At 40.3% G+C, this 16777-nt stretch overlaps 1 protein-coding gene across 3 annotated transcripts in view; it reads left to right on the top strand.

The window, feature by feature from the left end:
• Positions 1–16777, top strand: part of tenm3 (teneurin transmembrane protein 3) — a 298938-nt gene that overhangs the window by 45149 nt on the left and 237012 nt on the right. The window lies entirely within an intron of this gene.

Here is a 16777-nt window from a genome sequence, read left to right as displayed (position 1 = left end):
AGTATGACGGCATAGGCAGCTGCTTCACAGATGCAGGGTCGGTTGGACTCTTCACTCTGCCTGGAAACACTCAGCCCAATAGGCCTATGATAGCCACCATTCTCACACTCAAGAACTGTACAGCACGCCAAAAGTGACATCACATTCACCGGCTTATCATGCACCTTTGTGTTTTTGGAACCACATGCGGGTGCCAGTGCTGCCAGATTGAAGACAAGAGTTGATAGTATTGGTTTATTTTGCCAGTTTAATGACAGCATAGAAACCCAAGAGATTTACAGATTATACAGAGATAGATGGTGGAACAGTTTGAAAAGATTTGGCTTTCTGGCAACAACTGTTTTAAACCTTGTTTTGCTCTTTTAGTCACAATCTGGTCTATAAGTGATGATGTATGAACCCTCCTTCCAGGTCCAAACTAGTCTGAGTTTATTAAGGCTGTTGTGTTTTTAACATGTTTTAATGCTTTGTATCTGGTTTTATTTAATCTGAACAAGCCCATAAAAAAACAGTGATCACTGTCGGCCTCTCTCGGTTTTTATCACCACTGTTCATTTTTAAAGCTCAGTTTTTAAACCCTTACGATGTAACTACAGCCCAGCCCATGCAGCAGTATATTAATGACTAACCTCGTATTGTGGATGGATTATCTCAGTTCTTCTCCTGACTGAAGTTTGGTCCGTTTACAGCATCCTGCCATGCGATTGCATTTGTCCCTAACCATCGGGAACCCTCACGTTAACTTTTATCGAGTGGAAAAAAGTTAGCGTTCATCCTCCAGCTTCACTGTTTATGTTATGCTAACATAGCTGTGTCGTTAGAAATCACGTAGCACATCATTATATACCAGCTAGCCCAACATCAGTAACCCTACAAACGTCACTGCTGTTTAGTTTTCTGTCTTCATTTATGTTGGAAGTGATAGCAGAGCTGTACGTTTGAATCTTTCAGAAATCTCTCAGTCAGAACATGCTATATCATGTTTAGGTGGAAGCTAGCGAGCTAACTTCCTGCTAACTTCTAACTCTGTTAAACTTCATAAATTCTGTTTTCATGGATGCCTGGATGTTAAATTTAATAGTTACACCTGGTAAAGCAGCAACACTGATCATTTTATTACAGATGAAAGAATTTAGACAGTTTGTAACTCTCAGTGATGCCGCAGTGTTTGATTGATTTTAAGACCAGAACTTTAGGACCCCGAAACGGCTAATGACGTCAGACTTAGAGACCAGGTGGCGGTGGAACCCAGAACCCTTGGAGCACTAGTGGAGCTGCTGGAAATAGAACGGACAACCTCAGTTTAAGACAGTCGAAAACAAAATAGGCAGTGGGCCGCTAACATGCATACCAACTCCAAAGACCCCTTAAAAGGTCATATTTCTGCTTTAAAGGTCTTCCCCTGCAGATACACACATGCCAGTGGTAAAAGAGATACTCTCACACTAAGGCTATGCTTGAACACTGTTTTGCTACAGATCAACCTTGTTTTTTTATTTCACAATTTTTCTAATGCTAAAGCTTTTTATAGTTTCATATTTGATGATTCAAATGTGATATTGTATGTTTGGCAGCATACTGCACGAGCACCTAACCTATCTGAGCATGCTTGTTAAGTGTGGAAGTGTCATGGCGGATTTCATAAAGAGAGTTCTTTGATGGTAGTTACTTTAACTTGTACGTCTGGCTGTGATGATGTGTTATCAGTGCAAATTGCTTTTGAATTGTTTGCATTTGTCTTTGTATAAACACGTCCCCCTACTGAAGCATAAGACGTGTTGCAGCTCTTCTGCAGTCTTTTGTAATTACAGTAAGGAATAAAAGTAAAAACACTTCTCTGCATTCTTGTTCTTTACACAAACAAAGCAGTATTGTTTAAGTACAATCAACTGCAAATGTTACCTTGGGCAATAACAGGTGCTTTAGCATGCTCCTAAAATAAACCAACAAAGGACCATATGATTATTTCATTTCAGTGTTAGTTGCCCTCTAAAACCTGTATTAATCTAAAATTGTAGCTTTGTCAAGGTTACAGTTAGTTTCTTTTACCTGTAGCATAATTTTAAATCATGTACTCATCCTGAGTCTGGATTTACGGGCTTCCTCCTCATTTGTTTGTTTTAGCTGGGGCTCTCATCTCTTTTTGCCTTTGTTTGTGCTTTGGAAGCAACTATACTGCAGAATTAAGAGCTTTTGAATGGTAACAGTGCTGTGGCATCCAATTATCCATAATTTTAGGGTCAGTAACAGTGTTGTTCAGGACCAGTGTGCATCTACCTAAGGCTTCCAAAAAGTGGGATTTTGAAAGTAGCAAACAGCAGTATATCAGGACGACTTCTTTCTCCTCGGTGCATGCTGATGGTAGCATTGTGCTGTGACAAACAGATGTGGTGAAGAGCACAAACAGCCAACCAGACCAAAGAAAGTGCACAAACCATGTTTCCTTTATCTTGCTAGGATTCCTGTTGTTCACAGTCTGCATCTTCTTGTCTATGAGCTCACTAACAGCTGGCATGATGTCATCAATGCCAGAAAATAGTCCAAAACCTATTTTCTCTCTATTTACCTTGGTATGTGTGTGTGTGTGTGTGTGTGTGTGTGTGTGTGTGTGTGTGTGTGTGTGTGTGTGTGTGGATGAATGCATGTACAACATATGTGTCTGTGGTTGGTGTGCCCACTCATTGCGGTTAATGAGAGGGCTTTTGCTGGTGAGGCCAGCAAAAGTCAACCAATTAAGCTGACTTCCATGTGTAGCATAACATTCCCTGCCCACTCACAGTTTCAAAAATGCACACACACACACACACACACACTCTAACTTTTCTCAGTCTATTTTCCCCTCTTTTTAATTACATCGTCTCAGACAGATTTATTTAATTTATGCATTTCATTTGACTATACATGCAGAACAGTGGATACAGCTTGACTACAGTCTCAGAGTATAATTACATTTTCTCTTTTGGATAGAAACAGAGATAGTGGAGAAACCACTGCGCTAATAGCACTGTATAACTTCTCTCAGGGATCACGTTCTTCACCATCACATCCAAGCTAAAATACGTGTACAGTTGTGTGTACCTGGCACACTCTGTCTGCTAGTCATTACTTGTCTTTACGGTTTGGCCTGCTGTCTGGGTAAGCTGTCAGTGTCAGGTGAGACGCGTCCATGTCTGTTTACTCTGGCTACAGAACTCAGTGTGCAATGAGTCCAGTATGAGTCCATGAGTCTGATGACGGTGATACTGAGAGGAGCTGCTGTTTTTGCATACGACACACATATGACTACTATACTACATATGACTAGAACTTTCTTTGAAGTGGGTGTAACATTGTTGGATGGACAGTTAGCCAATAAACTCAGCAAATGATGTGAATATATAATCAAATTGTTTATCAGAGGGAAAGTATGGCGTAGGGCTAACATGAGCTGGCATACAGTTAGTTTACAGCTGTTGTTCTTGTTTAGCTGGCTCGTTGACAGCTGTCTGTAGACAGGAGGGTCACAGGCTAATGCGCTGACAGTAAGTAATTCTGACATCATCTTCAGTTTGGGAGATGAGGCTTGAGATAAGGAAGAGGAAGATGATGCTTTTCATCTGAGGCCAGTCGTGCTGCTTTTCTTTGAGTTCAAACTTTTTGGGTGAAAGGACCCCTCGTCAGATGACAAAAAAGTGTCTAAAGGTGCGATGTGAAGCCATTAGGCAGAGAGGACATGTCTAAATGTCTTGATTTTGATGAGAGTTTCCTGTTTGTGAATAAAGTCAAACAAACTGGTTCATACATCTCAGGACTGCTGGCTGTTTTGCTTTGTCCTTCAGCAACACCACTGTAAAACCCTTGTTACTAAGTTTACTTTTTTTCTTCAAAGGTAAGAAGTGATTGTAAATATGGAAGTTATCACACTGGTTGTCCAGTGTAGGAAGTTTTCTTCTCCTGTCTTGATCTTTTTGTATCGTTTCAATTTTCACATTCGAGGGGTTTAACAAAAAACAGCAAACAACCCAGTGGAGTCAGCTTAGCTCCTGCTGTTAAATAGATTCACATTATATCATCAGATATTCTTGTTTTTTGTTTTTAGGACAGAAATGTTGTAAATGATATAAATCCACCAAATTCCAAGAGTAACAATAGAAATTTGCTGCATTGAGAATATAAAAAACCCCAATGAAACTATGACGTGAGGAGCCTTTTAAAGTGGTTTTAAAATCATCCTTTATTTGAAGAAATGTGAAGTAATGTGACACAGACACCAGTCTATGAAGTCATAGCAGGACATTTGTTTTTCAGCAGTCTGCATTTTCTGCATCTCACTGAGGCACTTAGAACCATTTTCTGAAATGCAGTTGGTGCGTGTGCAACCACAAGGCCTCCGTGCTTACATACTTATTTTTCTGAGCACCTTGGACACACACATGCACACACACATACACACACATAGTGGAAAATATATTAGATGGGAAGACGTGCACAAAGGCATAGTATAAAAGAGAAAAGGACTTGGAGAGGGAGAGAGGGGAGTGATTGAAGAGAACAAAGGAGAAAGGTTGAGCAACAGGGGAAGAGAAAAAGACAGAGAGGGCGGAAACAGATTATTGACCTAAATCACAGCAGCATCCCTCTCAGGTACATTAGTGTGTCTGCATGTGTGTGCATCTTTGTCCTCCTGAGCGCACGAAGGTGTGTCGGGTATGTGGGATAGCAAACAAATATGTGTACGCACATAATACAGTTCAAATTTGGTTTGTGTACTGCAGCCACCATATTGCAGCGTAAACAAAAGCTGTGTGTAGTGCATGCATTTTGCGTGTTTATGTCAGATCACTAAGCGTTGCAATAAGCAGTGTGTGTATAAGTGAAAACTGTGTGTTGTTGTCACTGACTGGTACCAGACTCACTATTCGTTTAATCTAATTGTTAAAATTTTAATTGATGCCCAGTGCTGGTCTAATTATCTTATCTTATATAACCCCTCGTTCTCGTGCGAACACCTTTCAAGGTCTTTAACACAGCTTATCGTACAAGAGTAACATAATCTTACTCATCCTTCCATTTGCTTACAATTGCGTTCTTGTCCATCACCACATCAGACGAAGAGCCTCACACCTCTGCTTCATCGGTTTCTCTCCAGGCAATCCACGAAACCCAAACACTCTGAACGTCATGGCGGCGCCGGCCATCATGGGAAACTTTCTAGCAGTTTTCTCACCAGCCGACAACCCGGTCTGCCACATAGATCCATCCAGTCATCTTCTCTCTGCTAAATCCGGTTATGTAGTAACTCCGGCCGCTTGCCACCTCTGCGAAATTCAGCAACATCACAGCTCCACTCACGTTGCTCTGAAACAGACCCACAGGCCAGGCGAGTTAGCCGGAAAGCCAGTGCTGGACTCAGAAGGCACGCTGTTGCCAGGTAATTCACAAATTGCTGTTTCATCTGACTACAGCTTGCTTTGCTGCCTGGGCAATAAAACAACAGTGATAATTGCCTCAAAATGACTTTTCTTCAAGAACATGTGACAATATAAAGTCAAGAGATGGAACATGAATGAAACTCATTCCATTCATGTTTTGGCAGATAGTACAAAAGCACAATGCCAGTAGCAGCATGCCGAACCAAACGTGTGGCTGTGATAGAGTTACAGCTACGTCACATTAACCTAGCCTGACACCCCAATAGAGTTTTGTGAAAAGAAGTGTCAGGGGAATTCAGTAGTGTGGAGATAATACACCACAAAAGCTTTTTTATGAAGTCCCATCCATGCAGAGCAAGACTGTCCAGACACTTTCTCCTGTGCCGTGCAGCAGAACGTGAGGACAGACAGAGATATCACAACAGCTTGCTTTACTGGAGGAACAGATGAACATTAGGGCTGCACAATTAATCGTTAGAAAATCGCGATCTCAATTCATACTTATGTGCGATCTCATTTCCAAATGACAACGATTTAAAATAAAAAAAAAAATGACGATTATACCGCATTGTGATCCGGGACATAATCTGCATGAAAACAAGCGCTCACTCTTCCTGCTCAACAAATGACAAGGGCGGAGCCGCAGGGTAAAAACAACGGAGAGCACGTGAGAGATGACGAAGCTGTAAAGGCCAAGAAAGTGACAGGAGAAAATCCGTCCCGGTCAACCACCCAAACATCAATCGTCGAACTCCTGCAGGCACAAAGAAATTACGGAGGCTATCACGTATCACCTGGCTAAAGATATGGCTCCCATCAACACTGTGCAAAACGAGGGATTTAGGAAAATGATCAACACCCTAGACAAACGCTACACAGTGACGTCCCGCAACTATTTTTCAAATGTTGCACTACCTGCTCTATACACGCAGTGTCGAGCAACGGTGGAGACAGAATTACAAGCAGTACAACATTTTGCGGCAACGACAAAATGTGAGACATTTATTGTTTTTATGTTCATTTATTGTTTTTATGTTCAGTCTCAACTGTTACGAAGTTGATGTGCAGTTAATAAGTGCAATAAATATTTATACTGGAAAAGAAAATCGTGAGAGAATCGTGATCTCAATTCTAAGCAAAAAAATCGTGATTCTCATTTTCTGCAAAATCATGCAGCCCTAATGAACATGCTGGATTTGTGCGGCTGATTCCTTGCCAACAATATGAAATGGGTTCATTCTCTACAAAAGGAAATGATACAATCTAATTCTTAGAGATTTTATTTTCTATTAAGCTTACTCCTCCTTCTGACTGCATTACTTATTCAGAACTGACCAAATAAATTTGTTGCTGTTCTTTTGACTGTTCAGAATTCAATTTTCAGTTCAGTGTAATACATACGTTTATATGTAACCATCGATTATGTCTGTTAGTATCAATTATCCCATTGATTAATAATATGAAATACTTTTGTCTTATTAATGAGCAATAATAAATACTCAAAGGAGAAAAAAAACACAGGTCTTTCAAAATGAACTGCTCTTTGGTTTCTATTTTTGAAAGTTTAACCCAACGACCCTTTGATTGTACATTTGTGTCATATTAAATTTAAATTTTTAAAGAAAACATTTTCTTAAATACAAAAATATATAAATACTATCAGTACTTTGTGACCGTGTTTTATCTCCTGGATGCGACAGCTTTGTATGGGCAGAAATCTGTGCCATCAGAAACTGAATTTGAATAAGTTAATTTGAATTTGAATTGCTTGGATTGAATCTGAATTGTAACTTGAATAAATGCTTTTACAAACTGAATATGAATTAGTCTAATTTGAAATTCAATTTATTGTTTTGAAAATGATCATCACTAAATTGAAATTGAATTTTATATTTTGAAAATGAATTCATTTGCTTTGAAACTGTATTTTATCCTTTATCCTGCAACAACATGGGAATAGAGCAGCTGTGATAGAATACAGCATTAATGAATCAATGGCACAGAAGTGGAGGAAGCAAGAAGAATGAGTTGAATAAAGTTTGATTTATCTGACTGCTTTCTTTCGCTTAATGTGCCTTATAATCCCGTGCACCTTATGGTCTGAAAAATACGTATTTGGCTTTTTTATTTGGCACACTGCAGTTTAATGTTGCAAAGCACCTCTTTTTAACTTCAGTGGATATTATACATGGTTATGCTTAGGATATGTCAGCCCATTTCTACTGGAAATGCCTTTTGGTTAAACTTTCAGCAAGGAATTTGCATTTGCACTGTTAAATGTTTATATAGCTTTAATGCACATAAAAAACAGCTGCTTGTTTAAGTGAAAATAAATGGATGGGGGGGCGCTAGTAAAGTTGCGGGGTTGTATTTTGTCTCGCAGAAATTATATCCTCAGTTATATCGTTATCGCAAATTTTCAAATCTATATCGTGATATATATTTTTGGCCATATCGCCCTGCTCTACTCAACGCTGTTCGCTTCGTTACGCGGTGTCCTCGGGATCCCCATACATTTGTTTGCCATACACCTACAGGTCATTTTTGACCCGAGGACCACACAGGGGTTAAACACGGTGTCAGATTGAGTTCACTTCTGGAAGCTTCCCTCGGTGTAAAACAAACGGTGGTGGCTGCCAGTGTGTTGTCGGTGTTTCTGTTTAAGTCTGTGTGGGCCTCATGTTGTCAGACTTTGTGTTCACACGCGTCTCATAAATACGTTTGTATTACAGGTCAGATTTTAGTCGCACACGTAGGTGAAACGCTCGCGTTCGCATTTCCATGGTGACAGTGGCGCGTTGCACACCATTACACGAAGCATCGGAGCAAAGAATTAGTGCAGAGCCGTGTATGTTTGTACATTATATTTATGATTGACATCCTCTGACAGAAAACACGTTTGGAGTAAAAAGGAAGCTGTAAGCAGAAACGGACAGCATCCAGCCCGGCCCTAATTCATATTTATTCTGTGAAGCACAAAACTAAGAATTTAGAAAATAAGAAATAAAAGCAAAGGAAGCAGGAAAACCAAACAGCCGGTCTGCTGTAAACAGTATTTCGTTCTCAATATTCACCTCCTCTGTACTCTCCTCCCTCGCATACACAGACTGTTCACCAGACAGTGGTAACACAGATAAACAACATTGCTTTTAAAAATATACCGTTCTGTTCTGTACATGTGCATCTGAAACGTTGTGTTACTCTTTAATGAGCAATCAGAGTTTGTGGTCATACGTGTGTGTCAGCAAGAGTACCTGACAGATGTTGTGATGAAAGATCAGAAGGACAGTTTACTGCAAAAAGAAATAAAAGGAAGCAGTAGAGCAGAGAAAGGTGTGACACGTCCTGCTGACTGCAGCGTGAGGCCACTAAAGTAGTCATGTGCAGAAAGACGTCATCTGAGAAACGAACAAAAGACATCAAATATTATCCAGTATGCAGAATTTGACATCACCAGCCTGAAGTCTGAGCCGGCTTGTTTCAGATGATAGCGCTGTGTGAATTGCAGAAACTGTTGCTGCTATTTAAAAACCCCATCCGTGTTCCCCTACACTTTTTAAACAGTGCTGTTTCATTTAAATGCTAGATGAAAACAAACAAACAATAAAAAAACCTGAAAGAAAATGGAAAGAAAAACACATTTGTTTACTTTTGGCTAATTACTGCGACTCTTGTCTTTCTGTTATAAACAAGCGTTCCTCCATCTATTTACAGAGCAGCAAACCTGCTGTCTGCTTTCTATCAGTAAGATTGTAGCAGACAGCATGACATCACTCGTATCCTGCTTGTCTTTACCAGATCATGGCGCACTGATTTTCCAATATTACTGATCACTTTTAAAATAAGCTTTGATCTGGCTACAAGCTGCAGTGCACAAATGTTTACTCCTTATGAGATTATGAGACAATTTATTAGGTAGGTCTTGGCTATTCCAAAATCAAGGCTTAAATCTAAAGGTGACTATGCTTTCCCCCATTGGGAGTCCTCTCTTCTCCATTGGCCAGCCTGTGAACATGTCATATATCCGTTTTTAATTGGATCAAATCAAATACAATGTCTTCCTCTTCCTGTTTCTTAAGCATTATTCTGTTTCATTTAGATGTAAACTGCTTCCTTAGCAAGTGCTGTATAAATAAAGTTGCATTACACCGTTTTCCTCACGTGTGCACAAGTGTTAAATGTTTTTGTTTTGATGTTACCAATGTTTCACATCTGATCGCTCACAGCTCTTTCAGAGGTGTTGCAGAGTCCATGCCATTTTAAGCATCGCATAAAGAACCAACAGCATAGTGGTGAGGGGTGATAATGTTTTGGTTCATCAGCAGAGAGTGTCCAGTCAGCTCATGCTTTGGGAGTGGCTGCACGATGTCAGTGTGGGTTGTCAGGACTCATCTGTACATACTGGAAGAGCAAACAATGACCTGAATGCTGTGCAGAGCTGCAGACCGGGCTGTGGAAGCGTCTGATTAATTTATTCATTTCTGGACCTCTAAAATCTCAGGCCAGTTTTCTGATATTTTCATCTCAAAGCTCAAGTGCCTCAGCAAATTAGAAACAACAGCAGTGACATGGGAACCTCCTGCAAACATATCTGACAGCTTTATAGCTGTGCTTCAGCAAGGATTATGTCAATTGTCCATCTCTGCCAGCTCTGGAAGCCAAATTGCTTGTAAGTAGAAGAATCCTGAAGCAGTGCCAAGATCATTTGAACCAGTTGCCATGTTTTTACCTGTTTGTCTAGCTGCTGCAGTTCTGTCCAGTTTAGAAGGGACAGTTATTATAATGAATGTATTTATCGTTAACTTTATCACTGATTGAAATTTAGAAGGCCATCTTTATTTGAAATGTCAGGTGTGGGGAGTCAGATAGAATCGGCGGAGCTGGAGGCTTACACAGCTGAGATCAAGATGAAAAAGAAAGACATGTTTTCTCTCCGTGTCAGTCATCACTGTTTCTCCCCATCAGTCTGAACAAGCACATCCGTGTAGCTGCTAGGCTCACTGAGCACAGTTCCCAGGAAACGGAGGAGAAATGATGGAAGGACAGTCAAGCAGAGACAAGAGAGATGGCGGCTGTGAGAAAAAGCATGAGAACGGGAGAATCGGAGAGAGCAGTTCAACCACCAGATCGGGATCAGATTTTAATCCCTCAATTAGGCCGAGTGAATAGAGCGATGTTCCTTGATGCCCTCCGCTCACCCTCTGCGTCCAGCTCGGTTTAGCTTTTCTTCTCTCTCCTTCATTAGCTCTGTGCAGCATGGACCCAGGAAACCTCGTATTTTCCTTTAATTTGTCACATGCTGTGAAAGAGTATTTTCCTTCTTAACGGGTTACATTACAGTGCAAGTAATGACAGAGGAAGACATGGGGCTAGGGATAAGTGAGAAGTGAGCATTACCAAAGATTTTGTCAGTGTTGTCTATCCATAAAACAGACATCTGTATAGAGAACTACATATCCTCAACAGAGAAAGAAGACAGCGTACCACAAAGACAAAGATTTGTGTCTGAGTTTGATGTGACATATCTCCAACACATAGGAAGAGAAAGGAGCACAGCTGCTCCTGATCGTCTAACCATCTATCCATCTTCTTTCTTTTATCCAGTTCAAGCTTACAGAGGGGCAGGAGCCTATCTCAGCTGTCAGAGGGCCATCACAGAGAGACACACTGTCACTCATACCAGGGCCAATTTAGAACCAGTTAACCTAACACAGGTACTCTGGTTTCCTCCACAGATGTGAAGAACATGCAAACACCACACAGCTGTTCCTGACCTGTCTTATGCTTTTGTGCAGAAATGATTTGTCCACTCTACTCCTGTCTTCTTATTCATATTCCACAAAGCTTATAACTTCTTATCATCCTCCAGTTTGCTGGTAAATCATTTAGATGTATAGTTTTAACAAATCAAGTCTCTTACAAGCTGACCTGGAAACTGGCTGTGTGGATATTCATTCTTACATAGGAGGGAAATGATGGAGCAGTGGATAGTGCACAACGCTTCATGTACACAAAACCACACAAACACTGTGCAGCAGTAGATTTCTATGTGAAATGACAGCAAGGTCAGCATTGCCATTTTTAATTGCTGACCCATTTGACTGAGTTAAGCATGTTGTTTTTGTCCAACACATCCAGAGATGAAGGAGACGATGGAATTAAAGAGGAATGATTTAAAATAGAGTGACAGGGTCATCACTCAACACCACCAGAAAAAATGTACTTTTTTTATCTTTTGACTTTTTTATGCACCATTAGGCATGGTGGGGCAAACGCTGCCTACATGTCTGCAGGGTGCATTGCTTCATATTCACTAGGTTCATTCGATCTTGACACAAAGTGAATCGGAAAGAAACCAATGAAAACAAAGGAGAGACATTGTACACTGCATCTATGGTCAACAATAGATCCATATCCTCCGTCTAAATGTGCAATAACAAGCTGGTGTTTAGCAATTGTTCAACAACGTCTTGATGCATTCTCAATCATCCAGGAAAGTAAATCTCCAAAAGTTGAATCTACGTCCAGATGAACAGATTCAACTTTTGGAGAATTGTTCAACAAATCTCTTACCCTTGAACTGTAAGGCATGATTTAGACCTCTGTGGGGAATCCTTTTAGAGCAGAGGTGACAAGTTGTGACAATTTATGGCCCGCGGACCAAATGTGGCCGGCAATATAACTATATCCGGCACCAGTGTCAGTTATTAATGGCCTGTCACAATGTGACGCCCTGCTGAGAATCAATGGGACTTTATTTTGATGGGCACACCATGCAGCCAATCACATGCAAAAACAGAGTTAGGTCATTATAGACCATTATGTGAAAAAAGGAAGAGATGTAGTGTAGTAGTACAGGCCGGTTCACAGAGAGACGGGGAGCTGGATTTAAATGCAGGCGTGTCAGGAAAAAGTGAAGAAATGAGTGAAAACATAAAATGAGCAGCATCTGGCTGCATTTCAGTGGTACTGGAGACTGCAAAGCCGAGTGCAGAATTTATAGAATTAGGAGCTGGCTAAAGTATCCGTTTTTATTTTCAGCCTTTTTCCACTGTGGAGGACAAAAGGTTTCAAACTTGTCCAGGATGAGTGTGTTCTCCTAAGCAGTAGTACGTGCATAAAAGTAAGACTTAACTGAATAAAAAATGCTTCCTTGTATAAGACTACATTTACAGTTCAGTGTTGCCTTTGACATAAAATAAACTATATACAAAGTGTCTTTGAATGGCAGAGATGCAGCACAGAGCCATGGGTCAGTGTCTGAGTGTCTAAATGAGTCTCACAGGGCTGAAAGTGCGCTGCAAGACATTTATATTCTGAACTTGTTCAATCTGCTGTTCACCATAAACAAGCACAAGCTTGAATTTTGGACTTTTAACTGTATTTTCACAAGTTTTACAGCTCACTTATGGCCATTCATTCTAGTAATGGTAATTAGCAATTAATAGTAATTAAGCAATAATTGATTAAATGGCAGAAAACTAGAAACTTCTTTTTTTATGACAGAAAGACAAAACAAATGTGGGCAATGAACTACCAGAAGTTTTTCTGTCATTTTACACAATTATTCCTAACAAAGAGTCGTGCTGACAGATGTCACTGCTGGTGAATGGTAAGCCTCATCCTAATGATCTTATAGAGCACTTTGCTCTTAGAGTATTGAAAAGTTGAATGGGAGGCAGAGCCTTCAGCTTCCAGGTCCCTCTTCCATGAAACCAGCTCACAGCTTCACTCTCCATGTGTTTATACACCATTTTGCATTTAATCGTGAGTTATTATTGATATTTGGCTGCTGAGCCTGGTTGTGCTGGAGGTTTCTTCCCGTTAAAAGCCAAAGTGCTTGGTCAATTGTTGGGCTTTTCTCTGTTTTCTCTGTATTATTGTAGGGTCTTTACTTTGAAATGTAAATCACCTTGAGGCAACTGTTGTAGTAATTTGGCACCATATAAATACAACTGAACTGAATTGTATTGATAGTGTATTAATGCACACACACATTAAAAATATATATGGGTCTGTGTGTGTGTGTGTTTGAAAAGGAGATGAACAGAAACTGGGAATCAGATGTGAGCACAGTGAATATTCACCAGTATAATGAGCACAAACTGAATGGCATGTGTCACACTAATTGCGAAAGCGTTTCGCTCCAGTCAGGATAATTATGAATTAGTGAAATGCAGACGATTATTGCAACTGGTGATCCGCATTTTACCATCTGTTCTACGCTGTTTCACACACAGGCACACACAAAGTGGAAGTACTGTAAGTGTTATATGTGTGTGAGCAAACACACACACAGTCAGGATGCTTAGATACAAGCGCGGGCCACAGACAGCTGTACACGGACACTGAGAGATTAATGCTGTCATTGACAGATGACAGATGATTTAATTTGGTCAGTGAACAGAGCAGCTACACAGAAGCTGAGCAAAAACATTAATCCAGCACAAACTCTCATTACATTTGCAGAGTTTCTAATATTCTAATTCACAACATCTCTGTGTGTACATCATATACTGATATGAATGTGTATAACATTTTTTGGAATATGTGCTTTTGATTGATGGTTAATAACGCATATTTAAAGTGATTTTTTGCATCCTATCGGGTGATCAGGCTATGACTTCATTATTTATCCTTCAGCTAATGAGTCTTTGCAGATACTTGTGAGTGCACTTGTTCCCTGCTCGAGGTTGTCAAAATGTCAGATTGGCTATTAATGTGCTTCTTTTTCCTAGCCTTGCTAATTAAATGTTGTTGACACCTAAAATGATAAATGCTGTATTGGCATGTTGACAAAAGTCCAAACAGTAGGAATCAGAATCTGTTTCCTTAAGGATGGTAACTGGAGCAGACACACACACACTGTGTAGGGCACACAATTCATTTTTAGGGCTTTCAAAGCTTCAGTTAGAAAGGTGAGGACGGAGATTTATGACAGGTGGTACCCAAACATTCATGTCTCAGTTTTAAGAGCGAATTAGTTGTAAATTTGAAACATCCTGCTTTTGAATATTTAAGGGACAGAAGCAGATTTAGAGCTGACATAGTCCTGGGCATAGTTGTCATAGTTGTTAGGATTAGATGAGAACAGTCTCACAGTAACCTTTAATAATTATTATTACACAATTACTTTTGCATGACTTCAGTTTGGGAAGTGTTTGGATAACAAAGTAATAAACTTCAAAGCACTGTTCATTTGTACAGAAGCAACTAGTCATTCGATCCTTACTGTACTGGACAGTTGTCTCTCTCAAACACAGGAAGGACTCTTCAGCAGATTACTGCTCAGGGAAGCAAACAAGCTGTTTCACTTAAAGACTGGCCCTAATGGCTGTTTGCTTGTGTGCTAGTGACATCAGCATGTACTTACACAGTAGCCTTTGTATTTAATTCTCTGCTGCTTTTGGTATGACAGACGAGGCTGACTAAGACCAAAGAGGATACTCCATCTTCTTGTAAGGCAGCAAATGACACACAAGAGAAACTCCTCTCAGCGGGTCACTGTCAGCCTTAAGTGAAAAGCAGAACAGCCACTCAAGACAAACAGAGAAAGTGTGTGACTCTTCATAAGTGTGTGTTTATTTTTTGTCTGTGTAAGCTGATATTTCTCTGTGGGACGGTTTTCATTTGACAATATGACAGGCGCTGCTGCTTTTCTGCACCAGGTTACACACACATGCACAAAAGCACACACGCTTCACTTTTCTGTGTGCAACAAGAAGCAAACATCTCCTGGCACTGGGTGCAGTTGACTGCTCCTACCAGCTACATCATAGGCTTGATCAAAAACTGTGACATGAACGCAGCACACATGCAGGCTATAACATGCTAAAGTGTGAGAATGGGATAAACCTTCATGGTTTTAAACCAGCACATGAGGCTTGACTTTTATAATATCATACAGTATAATGAAATGAAGAACAGTATAGGTGGAGAACTACTCAGAGATGTTACATTACTGAGTGAGTCGTCATTGCTTCGCAGCAGCACACAGCAGTCACTCGAGACTCTACATGTTGCTGTTATTGCTTTTTTCTGCTATCACATAGAAATCATCCAACACACATGTTGATTTGCCTGATACACAACACCATGTCAGCTTGAGGCACTGGGACAAGAGGGGATTTTCTGAGTCCTATAAGGTCAGCAAATAAGATAAGATAAGATAACCTTTATTAGTCCCACATGTGGGAAATTTGTTTTGTCACAGCAGGAAGTGGACAGTGCAAAAGTTATGAAGCAAAAATTAGAATAAAATAAAATAAGAATAAATACAGTACACAACTGTACAGAATAGAATAAAATAAAATACTATATACAGTAGAATAATATGACACACACACACACACACACACACACACACACACACACAGTTAGAGAGGGGGAAACTTGCCTTGGAGGTCCCTGTCAACTGTCAAGGTAAAAGCAAAGCAGGCACTCAAGACAAAAGCGAAGCGTTGGCCTCTGTGTTCACGCAGTGTGGGTGACCTGGTTTGTCTGGTTTGCCTTCAGTGCTCTATATTCACTAATGCCACTGGCCAGTGTAGACTGCACACTGACTTTGTGTCCTTCAATATGATATGACAAGAACTCAAAGTTATTACAGAGGAAAAATCATTTCAGTCACATCTTTGGGTGCAAAGTGATATTCTTAGAAGACGCTTGCGTTTGTTCGATTGGATCGCTGTAGTGGAGACAGAAAAGTGGAGAGAGAGATGCAGCACAGGGCCACAGGTCACTGCCTTGTGCTTACCCACTGAGTGAAAGTGGCGCCTGCATTGGTTCACGTTTCAAGTTATCTGCAGTTCATTTTCAGTGTATTGCACCTTTAAAGCATTGTGCTATTTGAACCCATTAATATTGGTTTCATTTGTTGGACAGAGGAAAACACAAAACTTCTCATCTCATTCTGGATGCCTGAGCAGTGCAGAAGTACAAATTCTTCAGCACCACATGGGCTTGGATCCACTCCCTGGCTGCAGTGCTTCTTTTTGGTTGAGCACTCAAATTATGTTTTGGCCAAGGACATTTATGGCCAACTTATTTTGGGATATTTTTTGGACTCAATGGTTGACTGTTTTCAGCCTTAATGTAGGGCAAGTTACTCTTTCAACATGCATGTGCTTAATTTTTGCTCTTACTACATAGCATTTCGTCATCATCCAGGTGACTTCTTCACTCTTAGCTGACTGCAGGTTTCCCTAACCTTATAAACAGTACATTTGAACAATGACTGACACTAGCCAACTGGATGAACAATGGGCTGTGAGGTCAGTTTATTGATCATTAATATGCAAATTGTCATGGCCAAGCATATTAATGATCTTTGGGAAACCTGCAGTCAGCTGAGAAATCACTTGGAT

This window comes from Oreochromis aureus, linkage group 6, assembly GCF_013358895.1.
Source record: "Oreochromis aureus strain Israel breed Guangdong linkage group 6, ZZ_aureus, whole genome shotgun sequence".
NCBI classification, from domain to species: Eukaryota; Metazoa; Chordata; class Actinopteri; order Cichliformes; family Cichlidae; genus Oreochromis; species Oreochromis aureus.
The sequence above is the reverse complement of the archived record's forward strand: the minus strand, read 5'-3'. Positions and strand labels throughout refer to the sequence as shown.